The 16,955-nt window shown below is 44.4% G+C and overlaps 1 long non-coding RNA gene across 2 annotated transcripts; it reads left to right on the top strand.

Moving 5' to 3' along the window:
• Positions 1-8,399: 8,399 nt before the first annotated feature.
• On the top strand, positions 8,400-16,363 carry LOC126995107 (uncharacterized). 2 transcript variants are annotated; one of them, XR_007749929.1, is made up of 7 exons: positions 8,400-8,772; positions 9,651-9,962; positions 10,164-10,251; positions 11,250-11,456; positions 11,828-11,961; positions 13,228-13,386; positions 13,628-16,363. It is a non-coding gene; the product is annotated as an uncharacterized LOC126995107 (long non-coding RNA). The 2 variants fall into 2 exon arrangements; XR_007749928.1 differs by lacking the exons at positions 9,651-9,962; positions 10,164-10,251 and having other exon boundaries at positions 8,415-8,772; positions 13,628-14,638.
• Positions 16,364-16,955: the final 592 nt, after the last annotated feature.

The raw sequence follows: 16,955 nt of genomic DNA on the forward strand, positions 1-16,955 counted from the left end.
TAAATATCATAAACGTTCCTTGCAAATACAGCCATTTCCTCTTTATAGGAGTAAATATCATACCAGGGCTGCTGAATTTTTTTCTAACATAGTGTAGGGTACAGGAGGATCTCTAAAAATCCTCTCTCTGTCTCTCTCGATAAAATAGGGACTCCTTTATGGTGCGATAATACGCAGGATTATAGGCCAAGATGTCTATAAGTAGCATTATATCCCAAACGGACACATTTCCTAGAACATTCTCCTCAAAATGTTAACAACAGTATAATTTGCGCGCTTTATTATTCCATTTCCATTTGTATGGTAAGCCGTTATTCACGTGTCGCACAGGTAGCTTCTAATTTATCTCCTGCATCACGGAATTAACGAACTCTGAACCTTGACCTGTAACAACTGTCTGAGGAACACCGTGTACACAAACAACATCCACGTACAACGCCCTTGCCATTTCGCGGGCTTCCTTACTCCGTAAGGGTACTATAATCAAATACCTTTTAAAAACATCAACTATGGGCATTACGTATCGAGCCCCATTGTCCGATACACCCATGGGACCCACAAGGTCCATGTGTATTCTTCCAAAAGGAGCGGTGACGTCTGGATATTGCCGCCAAGGAGCAGGGTGCAAGTTCCCAACTCACTTTTAAAACGACTACCATGACGCACTTCCTTACATAATTTTCTACATCCCGTTTCATTCCAGGCCAGAAAGCGAACTTTCTGCACCGACATAACGTAACTTTGGTTCCTCCGTGCCCTGCAGTGGCGACGAATGAGCCAGAGTTATCGCCTTGGAAATACTTGGGGGGTAGAATCACCACCTTAGTGGCTTCTCCGTACGGATTCACTAAAACACATCATTTATTTCCACCTGTAACTCTGACAGGGGCGGCATCTCACATTATGCCCATCTTCAACACAATATAACATATTTTCCACCTGTACCTCTAACAGGGGCGGCATCTCAGATTATGCCCATCTTCAATACAATATAACACATTTTCCACCTGTACCTCTAACAGGGGCGGCATCTCAGATTATGCCCATCTTCAATACAATATAACACATTTTCCACCTGTACCTCTAACAGGGGCGGCATCTCACATTATGCCTTTTTTCTCTGAGTCTTTGCTCAATTTTCATTCTTGGGGCTTCCTTCTTTTAGCATACTTATATGCTGGCTGCTCATCATGCAGCTCACTAATCTCCTGAATACTCCAGTCAAGTGTGTGGCCAATACACTCACTATTCAGGTCCATACATATCATGTATTTTATTTTCTAATTTTTCGGCGCCTGTTTCTTTTTCTGCACTAGTGCAATACCTTGCCCCTCATTATCCACGTGTTCCACGGTTTTTGTTGTTCCCCATCCACAAACATTATCGCGCGTGTCCTTCTAATTCAATCTCAGTGTCCTGTGAGCCTTCATCCTTGAAAAAAATCTGCTACTATATTTTCCTTGCCAGGCAAATGATTGATTGTGAAACCATACTCACTCATGAGAGTCTGCCATCTAGCTATCCTGCCGTTGGGACTAGCTACCTGTAACAACCAGACTAAAGGTCTGTGACCCGTGAGGATCTCAACAGGGTAACCCAGTATTAATGGGCGGTTTACGTGTAACCCATAAATTACAGTTAAAGCCTCTCGTTCAACTATACTGTACCGCTGTTCTGCCGTATTCAATTTCTCACAAAAAAAGATACAGGTCTTAGTTGATCATCATTATCCTGTTATTGCAATACTCCATCAGTATTGTAGTAGGATGCGTAGAGTGACTGTACCAAGCATTCTATCCTTAAGGGTTGAGAACGCAATTTTTGTTTCATCCGTCCATATGAGTGGAGTTTTATTTATTTATTTATTTATTTATTTATTTTATTTATTTATTTATTTATTTATTTATTTTTTTGTGTACCTTTCTTCCCTTTGTAAATCTTTAGAAAAGGAGCAACAATTTGTGAATAATTTGCAATAAATTTGCGATAATAATTAGTCAATCCAAGAAATGACTGTAAATCATGAACAGTTTGGGGGGCCGGGACGTTTTGTATGGCCTCCAGCTTGCTAGACTGAGGTCTTATTCCCTCTGAGCGGATGGCATGGCCCAGGTAATCTACTTTGTCCTTAAAAAAGTTACACTTCTCCATCTTAAGAGTCAGTTTGGCTTCCTTTAAGCGATCCAGAATTTGTTCTAAGTTATCTGCGTGATTAGAAAATATATCGCCCAGGATAATTATGTCATCAAGGTACACCTGAACCTTGTTGCTTAATAGTCCTGTAAGGACAGTGTTTATTATTTTCTTGAAGCAGGACGGGGCTGTTTTAAGGCCAAAGGGGAGGGAAGTAAATTCCCAATGTCCTGCTGGAGAAGAAAATGCCGTCTTCTCTCTGCTGATTTCATCTTGGGGGATTTGATGGTAACCCTGTTTCAAGTCTAGGCATGAAAAAAAACTTACTATCTCCCAATTGATTGAGTATGGTAATTATATTAGGGAGTGGGTACCGGTCGTCCCGTAGTGTTTTATTAAGTGCCCGGAAGTCCAGACAAAGTCGTAGTACTCCATGTTTTTTTGCACTGGGATAAGTGGGGCATTATAGGGTGATCGCGAAGGGCGAATCACACCCTGTTGCTGGAGCGATATAAGTTGTTTATTTACTCTGTCATGATAACTGATAGGAATGTTATATGAACGCCTGTACACTACTTCATCAGTGTTTTGCTTGATGGTGCTTAAAAAAATAGGGCGTTACTGTTAATGGTTCTTGTTCTGTGGAAAACACTGTTATATATTTATCTATTAAGGACTTTAAAACCTAATTCTCTCTCTTCACTTGGGAATTTAGCGTCAACAATTTGATAGAGGCTTTTCTTCCTTACTTCAAGCTCTGCGGGCTTCAAGTCTGTTTTAGCTGTGTCAGCGGTCTGTACACTAGATACTTGTGGCAGATCAGCGTATAGCTCATGAGTGACAGGCTTCACAAATCCTAACGTTGTATTATCATCTATCTTTACACTCACTTTCAATATTCAAATACGGCACAGTGACATAAGATCTTTGATTGTCAGATGAAGGGGTTAACTTAACTATCCCTGAGCACTTGACTCTAGCTTGAGGAGTACTAACACAAGGCTCAAATAAAGCTTCACTTGCCTGTAGTTGCGTCACTAGCGTTATGTAACCTGCAACAGATGCATGCAGTTGCAAAGGTTCCGCTGCTTGGCAACGTACGGCCTTATTTTCAGTGAGACTTTCTTCATTTCCATCTACATTTAGCTAAGATCCTTCACCTCTAGATTTAAGACATATTTATCCTGGCATAATTGTATGGTTTCGCCTTCTATTATCAGTTTTAAGCTTCGTTCCTTTGTTCCTCATTTAGTTGCAATGTTTTCAAAATAATCTCGTGCTACACGACAAATCAGTACTCAACATAATATGAGTCGGCAAATCTACATCGCGTGTTATCAATAAGTCTTGGAAACTACTTTTTCCTTCCATATTAACTTGTCTTTTACCGTCATTTTCAATATGGTATCTTTGCACAGAGACAATATTCACGGGTTTCGCTTCACAGTTATTTACTGTGAGCCCTAATTCTTTAATTAATTCATCCGTTAAAAACTCACACACGCTCCTGGTTCTAGGAGTGCTGCCACTTTTGCATATGTATTATCATGAGTAGTGCGATCTGCCTAACAAAGTTACTCTTGAGTTATGTTAATTATAGCCTTCTTTTCATTATTTTTAAGGTTACTCCCTTCTTCGTTATAGCCTTCATCTTATTATATTAAAGGTTACTCCCTTCTTCGTTATAGCCTTCATCTTATTATATTAAAGGTTACTCCCTTGTTCATTATAGCCTTCATCTTATTATATTAAAGGTTACTCCCCGGTTACTGCCGCCAGTTTTAGACCCTTCTTTCTTGTATTTTACTTTTTACTTTTTTATTTCATTTGCATTAGCTTGTATTAAAACAACTATTTTATCACTCATTAATTACTCCATAAATGATCTCACCGTCTCGTATCCCTGGTAGCGTGATCCGGCTTAAGTTGTTATTGGAGACTGGTGTTCGGGGATAAACAAGGGAAAAAGAAAATATACATTTATTTAAAATTAAATGAAAGTAATTGCCTTACGCAATATTCTATGCTCAGACGATCATAACGCTGGCATATTCAGCAATGGATGCAACATATGACAAACGACATGTCTTTAAACATAATACTACAATTTGTGCTCAGTTGTTGCCAATAATAATAACACTCGTCGTTCCACAAGCAGTGGTTTGTTTCTCTCTGCTTACATCACAATATTTAAATACTCTCCTCACATCCTGATAACACATTCCTATAGTATAATCTACTACAATTTCACGGAAGCACCAAATTATACCACACCCAGTGCTTTCTACCTTTGCTTTACATCGCAAACAAATAATCACAATCCTGTCCCACTCACAATCCTACTTCACATCTCCTACATTATAATCTCCAGGACAATACAGTCGGTTTCCCTTAGATTCTCGAATTTCTACTCACGATTAAGATCACAACAGCCATTCTCAGCTGAGTGAGTAGCAAGTCTGCTTGAAGCGAGTGCAAGGCTCGGTCTGCCCATATCACTGTTGTCTAGGTCACATTTTTCCTTGCTTGAGGCGGAACTACATCTTTGACACGCCTTCATTTTCTACATAACCAGTAGCCAATACTTCCTGTCAACAACCATTGGCTCGCTCATTATGTTATATTGTTTACTTCTCCTACTATTTGTTATTTCACTCTTAAGACACTCCCACAGTGACTTCTCTTTTCAGTTATTCGCTTATAGCATTCCGTCACACCGCACGTGACATGTTAGAGTCCTCTTGAATGGTTATCCACACTTCCTGACCACGCCTACTGGGTATCTGCTTTCTGTATGTGGGTCTGGGTATTTTCCATAACCTCTCAGTAGTGTTAGTGCTTATCAGATGTTTACAACTTTGTATATCTGACTAATTGCTTTCCTTCCCTCTCCTGTCATATTTACAATTCTTGTCTCCATATCTCCACTCGGTATTTGCCTCTGATTGGGGTCACTTTTAATTAACTGTGCTGCTATGGTCGTCTTCTGTTTGTCCATATTCTGGGTCCCAACAATGGGCCTGGGAGTAGCAGGGAGGGGCGGCCTGAGGCGAGGAGGAGCGGGGTGCTGATTAGTTAGTGGCTGAGAGCAAGAGACATCAAGCGTTACAGTAATTTTTCTGTGGTTGAGTTAGAGTTCCTTACCGTGGAATCATGCCCGGGTTAGACTAATTTCCCGTTACAATAAACTGCGTAAGATGAAAAGTTTTGTTTAGTCGGCGCAACATCTGTGGTCATATGCCGAAGAGAGACAGGAGGGGGAAGGAATTATAGAAGGGAACAGATCCCAGGAGACGGGACACAACCCCAGATTAATACCTGGTACCCATTCACTGCTGGGTGGACAGGGGCGTAGGGTATCGGAAAAGCTGCCCAAATGTTTCCACTCTGCCCGGGAATCGAACCCGGGCTCTCAGTTGTGAGCCGAGTGTGTTAACCACTGCACCACGAAGCCCCCTCTGCGTAAGATGAGAATAAACTGTACGGCCTCTCTCACCCTCACCCTGACACCCTTCACTCCTCTCCATCCATACAGCCAAAGCACCTCAGTAACCAAGGGTATGTAGGTCTTTCTGTACTGTATCATCCTGTGTCTTCTTTGGTCTTCCTCCACCAACACTACCCATCACCTGCTGCCTCCCTCACCCTCACCCTGACACCCTTCACTCCTCTCCATCCATACAGCCAAAGCACCTCAGTAACCAAGGATCTGTAGGTCTTTCTGTACTGTATCATCCTGTGTCTTCTTTGGTCTTCCTCCACCAACACCTACCCATCACCTGCTGCCTCCCTCACCCTCACCCTGACACCCTTCACTCCTCTCCATCCATACAGCCAAAGCACCTCAGGAACCAAGGATCTGTAGGTCTTTCTGCACTGTATCATCCTGTGTCTTCTTTGGTCTGCCTCCATTAACACTACCCATCACCTGCTGCCTCCCTCACCCTTCACTCCTCCTCTCCATCCATACAGCCAAAGCACCTCAGGAACCAAGGATCTGTAGGTCTTTCTGCACTGTATCATCCTGTGTCTTCTTTGGTCTGCCTCCACCAACACTACCCATCACCTGCTGCCTCCCTCACCCTTCACTCCTCTCCATCCATACAGCCAAAGCACCTCAGTGTACCCAGGATCTGTAGGTCTTTCTGTACTGTATCATCCTGTGTCTTCTTTGGTCTGCCTCCATTAACACCATCCATAATCTACTGTGTCGCTCACCCTCACCCATTCTCTCCTCCTGTCCAGACCACCTCAGTCTTCCCCTCCTCACTACAACACTTCACACAGCCAAGACTCATCCCACCTCTCAGACCATTCACCGTGATTTAGTATGCAGTGTCACCGTGATTTCTGGGACTAATTCTCCGACCAATAGGGGAGTAAGATAGAAGCTGTGTCTGATATTGGTTGAAATCTTGCCTCTCCTGCCAGGGCAAAATAAAGTACACACAAAATATCTGGGAAACTGAACGTGGGAATTGTGATGCAGTGATTGGAAGACAGGCACAACAGTCTGGTATTAGGAAATGTAAGGATGAGAGACGAGTGGGAATTTAAGGGAATAGGAAGAGATCTAATGTGAGGAAGGAAGTGTCAAGTGAGAGACTGGTACAAGCAGAGGTACAGAAGGAAGGTGAGGGAAGTATTTGGCAGAGCAAGAGTAGGAGTGAAACACAGTGCTGGAGTGAGTGAGGATGTGAGAGTCTTAACCCCTTGGCTGCAGATTTCCTGCCAGAACACCTCACCAAGCTACAGGACGGGAGCAAAAAGTGGCGGCTACAATGCAGTGAAGAAAAATGTAAAGTCCTGCACCTTGGGAGGGGAAATCCAGCACACCAATACCACATGGGAAATGCTCCACTATCCACCACAGAGGCAGAGAAAGACCTGGTACTGTATGTTACCAGGATAACAGTGAAGGGATATCCAGTACACCAATACCACATGGGAAATGCTCCACTATCCACCACAGAGGCAGAGAAAGACCTGGTACTGTATGTTACCAGGATAACAGTGAAGGGATATCCAGTACACCAATACCACATGGGAAATGCTCCACTATCCACCACAGAGGCAGAGAAAGACCTGGTACTGTATGTTACCAGGATAACAGTGAAGGGATATCCAGTACACCAATACCACATGGGAAATGCTCCACTATCCACCACAGAGGCAGAGAAAGACCTGGTACTGTATGTTACCAGGATAACAGTGAAGGGATATCCAGTACACCAATACCACATGGGAAACACTCCACTATCCACCACAGAGGCAGAGAAAGACCTGGTACTGTATGTTACCAGGATAACAGTGAAGGGATATCCAGCACACCAATACCACATGGGAAATGCTCCACTATCCACCACAGAGGCAGAGAAAGACCTGGGACTGTATGTTACCAGGATAACAGTGAAGGGATATCCAGCACACCAATACCACATGGGAAATGCTCCACTATCCACCACAGAGGCAGAGAAAGACCTGGGACTGTATGTTACCAGGATAACAGTGAAGGGATATCCAGCACACCAATACCACATGGGAAACACTCCACTATCCACCACAGAGGCAGAGAAAGACCTGGTACTGTATGTTACCAGGATAACAGTGAAGGCAATTACAGCAGATGGGTTGAGAAGAGTTCAGTGTCAAGGGCAGCCTGGGACGTAGTGGGACACAAGGTGTGTGGAAGAGGAAGGGAGGGAATGCATGCTGGACAGACGATACAAAATAGACAGTTAAGGAACAGTAGGGAAAGTAGACAGAGTGTATGAATATTTTGGTAGAGTGACATCAACAAACTGTTTAGAGAACAAAAAGCTTTCAGAAAGAAGTCGAGATAAATTGGGGACTTCAACGGAGAAGTCACACAACTTTAGGCCTATGAATCACCTGGTTTAAGGCTGCTTTTTCTGAAACTTGCTTCACCGCACAATGCAGCAAGAATTCAGGTGCCAGATGCCGCTAAAAACAGTACTACCGCTTTGATTGGTTTGGTCACAACTTTTACACCAAACGCCTCACATAGCCAAGCTTGTGAGCAGGGTGAGGTGCCGGAACACTGGAGGAGGGCCGTCACTGTGCCACTGAACAAACGGGAAGGAAGAAGGGATGGTTGTGGCAGTCACGGGGAATAAGGTGACTCAGTGTGCCAGGGAAGGTGGAGGGAAGGGCTTTAAACGAAAGGGTGAAAAGAACGATAAAAAGTGTCGGCGATGAACAAGGGGGTGATAGGGAAGGGAGGGAGGTGTAAACATATGTTTTGACTGTCAGGATGCCTTGATTTTGTCCAGCTCTTCTGAGTCTGCCAAACAAGTAATGCTGTAGTTATTTATCCTTAAGACAGGCTGTTGAGCCCCTCTTCATGTCACTACAAAAGTCAACACAAACATGTACAAACATCCTGAGGCTGTCCACACTCCACAAAGCTGTTCAAGTTATCCGAGCCCAACAAATGCCGGTAATGGTGAGACTGTTCTTATTGCAGAGGTTGTTGAGTCACTCTTCACGTCCTCCCTGAAGGAAGCCGGCGGCCTGAAGCACCGCGGGCAGGTCACCACCACCAGCCTGCAGGCCAGGGACCACAAACACCTCTGGATGGGACTCTGGAATGGCAGGCTTCACTGTGGCTTCACTAAGGTCTCCTCACTCTTATATATACTCAATTTTGCATCAGTACACACGTCATCGTCATTGTCATATATTGGTCGGTATTGTCAAACGCTTTCGTCCATCACGTCAACTGTTTCCAAAGGCCAAACAGGAGATAAATTGGGTTCTCATGAGTGCTCTTTTAGGTTCATGGTACAGAAGAAGGGTCAAACTACCACCAGGGTCATAAAACTGTCCTTGGAAATGCCCAAAATGCCTATGAAAGCCTTGCCAAGTATGTGTGCTTGGGTGCCAAAATGTTGAGTTATACAGCCCATTATTTCTCTGCTATAGGATGAAGGTCTTTCACAACTCTTTTTGGCAGCTCCTCTATACTTTATTTTATTGGAGCAGATATTAGTGTTTTTTTCCCCCTGGAGTTGCTTCCTTTAATGAAAACAAAGTCCATTTGTCTCTGTGTCTGATGTTAATACACTTCATCCTGCCCCACAAAGCTTCTAATTTCACGTCCTGCTTCTCTGTCTGCCCTGACTTACACGCTGGCTGGGTGCTTTGGTTCCTCAGCTGTTGTGAGGTGCATGAGGTGAAGTGCACAAGTCCAAGCCTCGCCTTTCATAGGCACCAGGACACCTTTAACCTTTGTCTGTTCCCTGGTCCAGGACACTCAAGGCCTGTCTCCCCATGTTGTGCCTGGCATTCTTCTCCATTCAGCTTGGCACATTTCTTAACTTCTCTCTGGAGCTTGTGTGAGGTGCAGAGTTTATGAAGCACATTTTAGGGCTGGGAATATGCACAGACTGCACCCTTCTCCTCAGGGAGAGGGGCAGGTTTATAGTCATAATAATACAATGTTTACCAAAATTGTTCCATTCCATTTCTCTCCTGATTTCCTATTCATTTTGTAGGCCTGGTTTGCAGTAATTAGGTGAAGTTTGGGGCACATGTTACAAGTGTGCCTGGCTGTGGTGCTCATCTCCATCCCTCTGGCCCCTGAGCCAGCAGCGGGTAAGGACCCCTCAGCCCCAGGACATGGCCACTACAGTATCTGGGTCACCACAGCTGCCTTGCCCAGGTTCCCTTTTTTAGACCAACCCAAAAGGCAGGATGAACAGCTGGGTGGGTCGTCACTATAACCCAGACCGGTGTGTTCATAGCTAGCCGTCAACCTCTCCACCAAGGGAGCACACTGGTTGCTGTGTGTGTCTACTCTTTCAAAGGTTGCTTTCCTCATTATTATTTTTTGCCAGTACCAATTTCTTCCTTCTATGTCTTAAAGTATAGCTCACCTTCCCCACTTGATGCTCCTGGAGTAATGATGTGTAAATAAAAGACAGAAATGACACCAGTGTAATTGTTTAATAGTGCAAACATAAATATGTATTACTAAACACTTCTCTAAGGGGTGTGTTTGTACACAGCAAACACTGCCTGGGTCACTGTAACAGCAGCCTGCCCCTGTCCCTGCAGAGGAAGGTGTTCCTTCAGTGTGACAGGAGAAAGCTGAAAGTAAATGTCAACAAAAGTAAAGTGATGGTTTGTGAGTGAAGTAGAAGTGAGGTTGTAGATTTTGTATGCCCATATAGAGTGGGAATTGAATGTGAAAAAGAATGCAAAATAATTTTGAATGGTGAAGAAATGGAGGAGGTCAATGAGTTTAAGTACCTTGGATCAGTTATGTGTAAGCATGGTGGTATGGAGGGAGAGACAAGAGAAAGGGCATTGCAAGGAAGAAGGATGGTAGGGTCTTTGGGACGAATCATGAATGGCAGAAGTGTGAGCATGGAGGTAAAGAGGGATTTGAGAAATACAATAATAGTACCAACCCTCACATATGCAAGTGAAACGTGGGCCTGGAATGAAAGTCAGAGGTCTAGAGTGCAGGCAGTGGAAATGAGTTATTTGAGGAGTGCTTGTGGTGTGAGTAGGATGGATGGAATGAGTAATGAAAGTGTGTACGAGCGTTTTGGAATGTGTCACGGGGGTGAAGGGAAGAAGTGTGGAGTGGTGGAAGAAGTGAAGCGACAGACCTTAAAGTGGTTTGGCCACATGGAGCGAATGGAGGAGAGTAAGATAACCAGAAGGGTGTATGTGAGTGAGATAGAGGGAGGGAATGCTAGAGGACGACCTCCAGTGAAATGGAGGGATAGGGTGCAAGAGTACGTTAGGGAGAGGGGGGAAAGATCTTTGAGAAACTTTGAGCAGGCAAGGAGGGAGTGTCTGGATAGAGAAAGTTGGAAGCTCTTCTGCCGTGGCCATCCCCTGGTGGGAGCTCCTAGGAGCAGGCGTCGATGAAATGATGATGATGATGATGGGTCTAGAACAATGTTTTCAAAGTCACAATCAACAAACTAGCTCTGTCTTGCCCCTAACCTTAAAAATCATCAAAAAATGAGAACACACCAGGTTAGCCAAGACCCCCAAAGCTCCCCCAGTAACAAATAAGATCACTAGGTTTTGCCGAAGTCAACACTAAACCTTCTTCCTCCTCTTCCTCCTCCTCTCAGATCAACCGCACGTGCAAGACATGCCAGGCTCTGATGTCCAGTGTGGAGGAGATCGGAATTCCTATCATGAGGGAGACACACAACCGCACCACACCCTCACCGGACGCCAGCAAGCTATTGCCATCCTGTAGTCGCCACACCTCCAGGCTGGTCGTGGCTTGGGGGGGAACCGTACATTTTCTCCTCAGTTCTGTGTCTTAATTTTAGGTTTGTTTGTACATCAAGCTTGATATTTGCCATCCTGAAGTCCCCCTCACTGTCATGACTCTACTCTTGCTCATTCCTATGCTATCCAGATCCCTTATGCAAGGGTTAACCACCATCTTCATTCTTTCATCCCTATTCTATCCAAATCCCTTATGCAAGAGTCAAACAGCATCTTCATTATTTCATCCCTGTACTGTCCAAATTCCTTATACAAGAGTTTACCAGCATCTTCATTCTTTTATCCCTTCCACTGGTAAACTCTGAAACAGCAATAGCCTCCCTTTGTCTGTATTTTTACTCCTGCTCATCCCTATACTATCCTGATCCCTTATGCAAGAGTTGAGCAGCAGCATCTTCATTCCTTCATCCAGCAGGGAGTTCTCCAGGCACACGCCAGCATTGCCGCCAAGGACTTCACACTGCACTGCCCGAAACACCCGTCGAGGGTGATGAGGATGAGGAGACAGTCAAGATTGTGCAGTGGGTGAAGAGCAATGAGCCAATGGTAGGAATCTTGTCTCTGTCTGTATCTTAAATGTATTTGCCCTTCACTTACCCTGTTTGAAAAGTCTCTTGTCATAGAAGTTGCTGCTGGGACTTTGATGGAGTGTTTCGTGATCCTGGTGATGGCTTTACATGGCCTTTGCATCTTGAGCGGGGAAAACACCAATGAACACCCGGTTAGTCTTTTCTGTGGCCTTGGGAAACAGTCATGGTGGGAGCCTGACACGTTAAGGATGACCTCACTTTGTTGTAGAGAGTCTCATTAGTAAGGAAGCATGTATGAATTTTCTGAGGCAAGACCTATAGTAACTGTTTGGGGCTTTGTTAGGTTAGGTTAGGTTAGCTTCTCAATGTTCTGATGTAATAAATATTCTAGGCGAGTACAGGCTGATTCAGTGTTTTAAAGAGACAGCCAGCACCTCACAACAGTCATCTGAGGCAGTGCACTTGAAAAGATTGGCATTTCCTTCTTTTTATTTATTTTTTCTTTGGTCGAGATGGAAGTCATGGCCACCCATTTTAAGAATCATTATATAAGACACTGTATTTCTGTGCCTCAGTCTGTGTTGAGTTCCCTGACCCTTGTTGGTGTTTGCCCAGTGCTTGCCACAGGAGGGAAAGGGAGCAGAGCCTATTGTGGGGAGTAGAAAGACTGGTTTTGTGGAATTTGTGTGTAGATGTAGTGGCTGGGTGTGTGTCTTACTTGTCTCCTTCACCTGCATACCTCCTCCTCTCTCAACTCTTGCTCAGTCCTATACTATCCAGATCCCTAATGCAAGAGTCAACCAGCATCTTCATTCTTTCATCCCTTTCGCTGGTAAACTCTGGAACAGCCTCCCTTCGTCTGTATTTCCACTCCTGCTCATCTCTATACTGTCCAAACCCTTTATGCAAGAGTTAACCAGCAACTTCATTCTTTCATCCCTTCCGCTGGTAAACTCTGGAACAGCCTCCCTTCGTCTGTATTTCCACTCCTGCTCATCCCTATACTGTCCAAACCCTTTATGCAAGAGTTAACCAGCACTTCATTCTTTCATCCCTTCCGCTGGTAAACTCTTTCCTTCCTTCCTCTTGTTCTTTTTCTTTCTTTCTCTTTCCTCCCTTCCTTTCCCTGCCTTCTGTTCCTTCTATCTCTTTGTCTATCTTGCCTTTGAACTCCCTCCTTTGCCCCCAATAAACAGTAAAAAAAAAAAAAAAAAAAAAAAAAATTGTGTAGGCAATGGCAGCGTCTTCAACATTAACACGTCCCTTCCTTACTTACCCCCAGGGAGCCACCATCAAGCAGGACGACCACTCCGGAGCCATCATCATCACCCGCATCATGCATGGCTGACTGCTCCGGCCTCATCCATGCTGCCGACGAGGTGCAGGGGTCAACACCTTCAATGTGGAGGGCAAGACACGGGTGGATGTCCACAAGATGCTGGTGAGGGAGAAAGGGAGAGGGAAGGGGGGAGGAAGAGAGAGAGAGAGAGAGAGAGAGAGAGAGAGAGAGAGAGAGAGAGAGAGAGAGAGAGATAACTGTTGGTCAAATTTTATTCTCTCTTTTGCCTTGCTTTTCCTGTATACTTGCTCTGGATGAAATAAAGCTATCATTACTATTATTAATATCATTATTTATTTTTCCGAGCCCACAAGTAACCAACCCACCTCCTGTCCCCTTCCAGGTGCAGGCGGAGGGCACCATGACCTTCAGGCTGCTCCCGGCCAGCAGCTCGGTGCACCTCAGGGAGAGCAAGGTGAGGGTGCACGCCTACTTCCACTATGACCCCAAGGAGGACAACAAGCACATTCCCTGCAAGGAAGCCGGGCTGCCCTTCAACAAGCTGGACATCCTGCACATTGTGACCCAGGATGACCCCTACTGGTAAGCCCTGGTGACCTCATAATGAAGCTTTGTGGCTCTCAGGTGATCCAGTGTCCCGCTTGGCCTGCCCCACTCATGGGGAGCTATGCGGCTCAGGCCAACTGAGTGCTGGTGTGTGACATTGCCCCTGCAGCAGCCCTGCTAGACCAGAGGACTTGACCGCTGCAGTGGTGCATTCCGTCCACTGGTGAGTCACACAGCTCCCCGTGGGTGTGGGGTGAAACACACTGACACTGGATCAGCTGGGCGCACCAAATACAGCGTTCCACACAGCAGCCCCATCACAGTGCTCCCCCAGCAGCTCTTATAGGCGACCCTTTACTGAAAACAACAATCACAGTCAAAGGAAACATTTGTAGAAGGTGCTGCAAAGGTGTCACTGGCCACTCACATAACTACATCGTCTGCCTTATGTACAAACACTGCCCCCCGTCTGCACAACAACAGGCCAGCCCGAGGCAGGGCTGCTGCAGCACCAGAGGGGGCTGTCGTGTGTCTCGCTGGGTGTGGTGGTGGGGGTGGCAGTGGTCACGGTGGCAGAGGTCTGGGCTTTCAGTGAGCAAGCACACTCCCAACATCTGTATTCAATAGAGAGCACACACAGTCAGAGCTTTTTCGTTGCCTTTCCTTATTGGTGGTTATGTTCATCTATAAATGTAGGTTGGGTTGTTTAAAGCACATGAGACAGAGCACAAAAAGGCATTTTCCAATGAGTTCTTGTCTGTTTTTATTTTTTATTCAAAATTTTCACCCAAACTTTGGTCCAACCATTTCAAATAGTCTGTTTGGACGGCGGATTTCTTGGGTCCTTTCCTCCCCTCTGCTCTGCCGCTCACTCCCAACACCTGTTTTTCCCTCTCATGTGTTAGCTACAGGTAACATAGGAGAGGGAAAAACAGGTGTTGGGGCTGTGTGGCAGAGCAGAGGGGAGGAGAAGACCCAGGAATCTACCGCCCAAACGGACCATTTGAAATGGTTGGACATTTTTCAGCCTCTTAATATCACTAGAGCCAGGGCCCCACTGTAGACCCTGAGTCCCCTCCATGAACACTAGGAGACAGTAAAGTAAGGGGAGGGCAGGGACAGAACAATGCCTGATGAGCTAACAAGAGGTGTGTGTTGCTTCTTGCCTTCAACTCACCAATGTCAGCAGGAGAAACAGTCTACACTACAAGTAGCCTCAGCCCCTACCATCACGGCTGACATGCCCAATAAGCCCCACAGCCTCCCTCACCCTCCAGGCCAACATCAGCATCAGCTCCAATTTCTAACACTTGCTGGGTAGCCGTTGTTGGCGAGAAGCTGGGAAACTCTCTTCAGCTCGGTGTTCGCGGCTGCCCATGTTGAGGTGTGTGTGAGGGCCCTCTTGACAAAGGCGCTGATTATGCTGCGCCTATATCTTTCGGGGCATTCGCTAGCACCGTTGAGACAGAACCCGAGGTTAGTGGCTTTCACGTACACTTCTGTTGAAAAAGATGTGTCCTCACGGTGCACCATGGTGTCCAGAAATGGGAGCTTCTTATTTTGTTCTATTTCATGCGTGAAGTTTAAGCAGGAGTCGTTCTTGAATTCGGTGATTAACTCGTTGATGTGGCTCATGGTGTCAACGCTGATGAAGATGTCATCGACGTACCTCGCGTAGATTTGTGGTTTGAGTTGAGGGTGGCGTGCAAATAGCCTTTCTTCGATGGACCTCATGTAGAAGTTGGCGAAGAGGACGCCGAGGGGTGATCCCATGGCCACACTGTCTCACTGCATGTACACCTTGCCGTCGGGTCCGTAAAATGGTACTTCTTTAATACATGCTTGTAGAAGGAGGTGTAGCGAGGCTTCGGGAATGTTGAGTGGCTCTTCGTCTTCTAAGTGGTAGATGCGTTGACATATGAGATCTATGGATACGTCGATCGGTACGTTGGTGAAGAGTGATTCAACGTCCATGGATGCCATGATGTTGGAGGGACGGGTAGTCTTCAGGAGATCGAGGAACTCTGTTGTGGACTTCAAACTGAAGGAGGCTGGTGTGAATGGTGTGATGAGTTCATTGAGGCGCTTGGCGAGTTTGTAAGTAACTGATGGTGTCTGGCTGATGATGGGACGTAGGGGGTGGCCTTCCTTGTGGGTCTTGACGTTGCCATAAGCGTAACCCAGTTTGTGGTCGCCTTCGATGAGGGGGAGCTTCGTACTGCTGTTGTTGTTAGTGTGGCGGATGATACGGTTCAACTTCGTCTTAATATCGTTCGTTGGGTTTCTTGTGATTCTGCTGAATTTTGTGGTGTCGGTCAGGATGGTTGCCATCTTATTCAAGTAGACATCTTTGTCAAGAATGACAAAGATAGATGACTTATCGGCCCTGCGGATGACAGTGCGATCGTTGCTCTTCAGTTCTTGGGCAACAGTTCGAAATTCAGGTGTGAGGAGGGAGCTGCGCTGGTGTCCTCTTGTTATCTTTGCTTCTCGGATGATTTCGGCTTGTAGGTCAGGTGATGTTGTTACCCTCTTGTCGTTCTCGAGCTTTTGAATGTCTTCGAGTAGCATTTCCAGTTCTATGCGCTTGGTGAGTTTTTCCTAAGGAGGAAACACACGGAGGACAACACCATAATATTGACAAGAGAAAATAACAAGAGACTCAAAATGACCGAGGCAGTGCTAATTTACACCCATAAACCTGCAATAAACATACAGCATATATATATATATATATATATATATATATATATATATATATATATATATATATATATATATATATATATATATATATATATATATATATATATATATATATATATATATATATATATATATATATATATATATATATATATATATATATATATATATATATATATATATATATATATATATATATATATATATATATATATATATATATATATATATATATATATATATATATATATATATATATATATATATATATATATATATATATATATATATATATATATATATATATATATATATATATATATATATATATATATATATATATATATATTATATTAAATTATATTAAATAGATAAGAAGATAGATAGATAGAGATAGATAGATAGATAGACAGATAGAGATAGATATAGATAGAGATAGGTAGATAGATCTATAGATA

The sequence above is a fragment of the Eriocheir sinensis genome, unplaced genomic scaffold, assembly GCF_024679095.1.
Source record: "Eriocheir sinensis breed Jianghai 21 unplaced genomic scaffold, ASM2467909v1 Scaffold986, whole genome shotgun sequence".
Classification (NCBI taxonomy): domain Eukaryota; kingdom Metazoa; phylum Arthropoda; class Malacostraca; order Decapoda; family Varunidae; genus Eriocheir; species Eriocheir sinensis.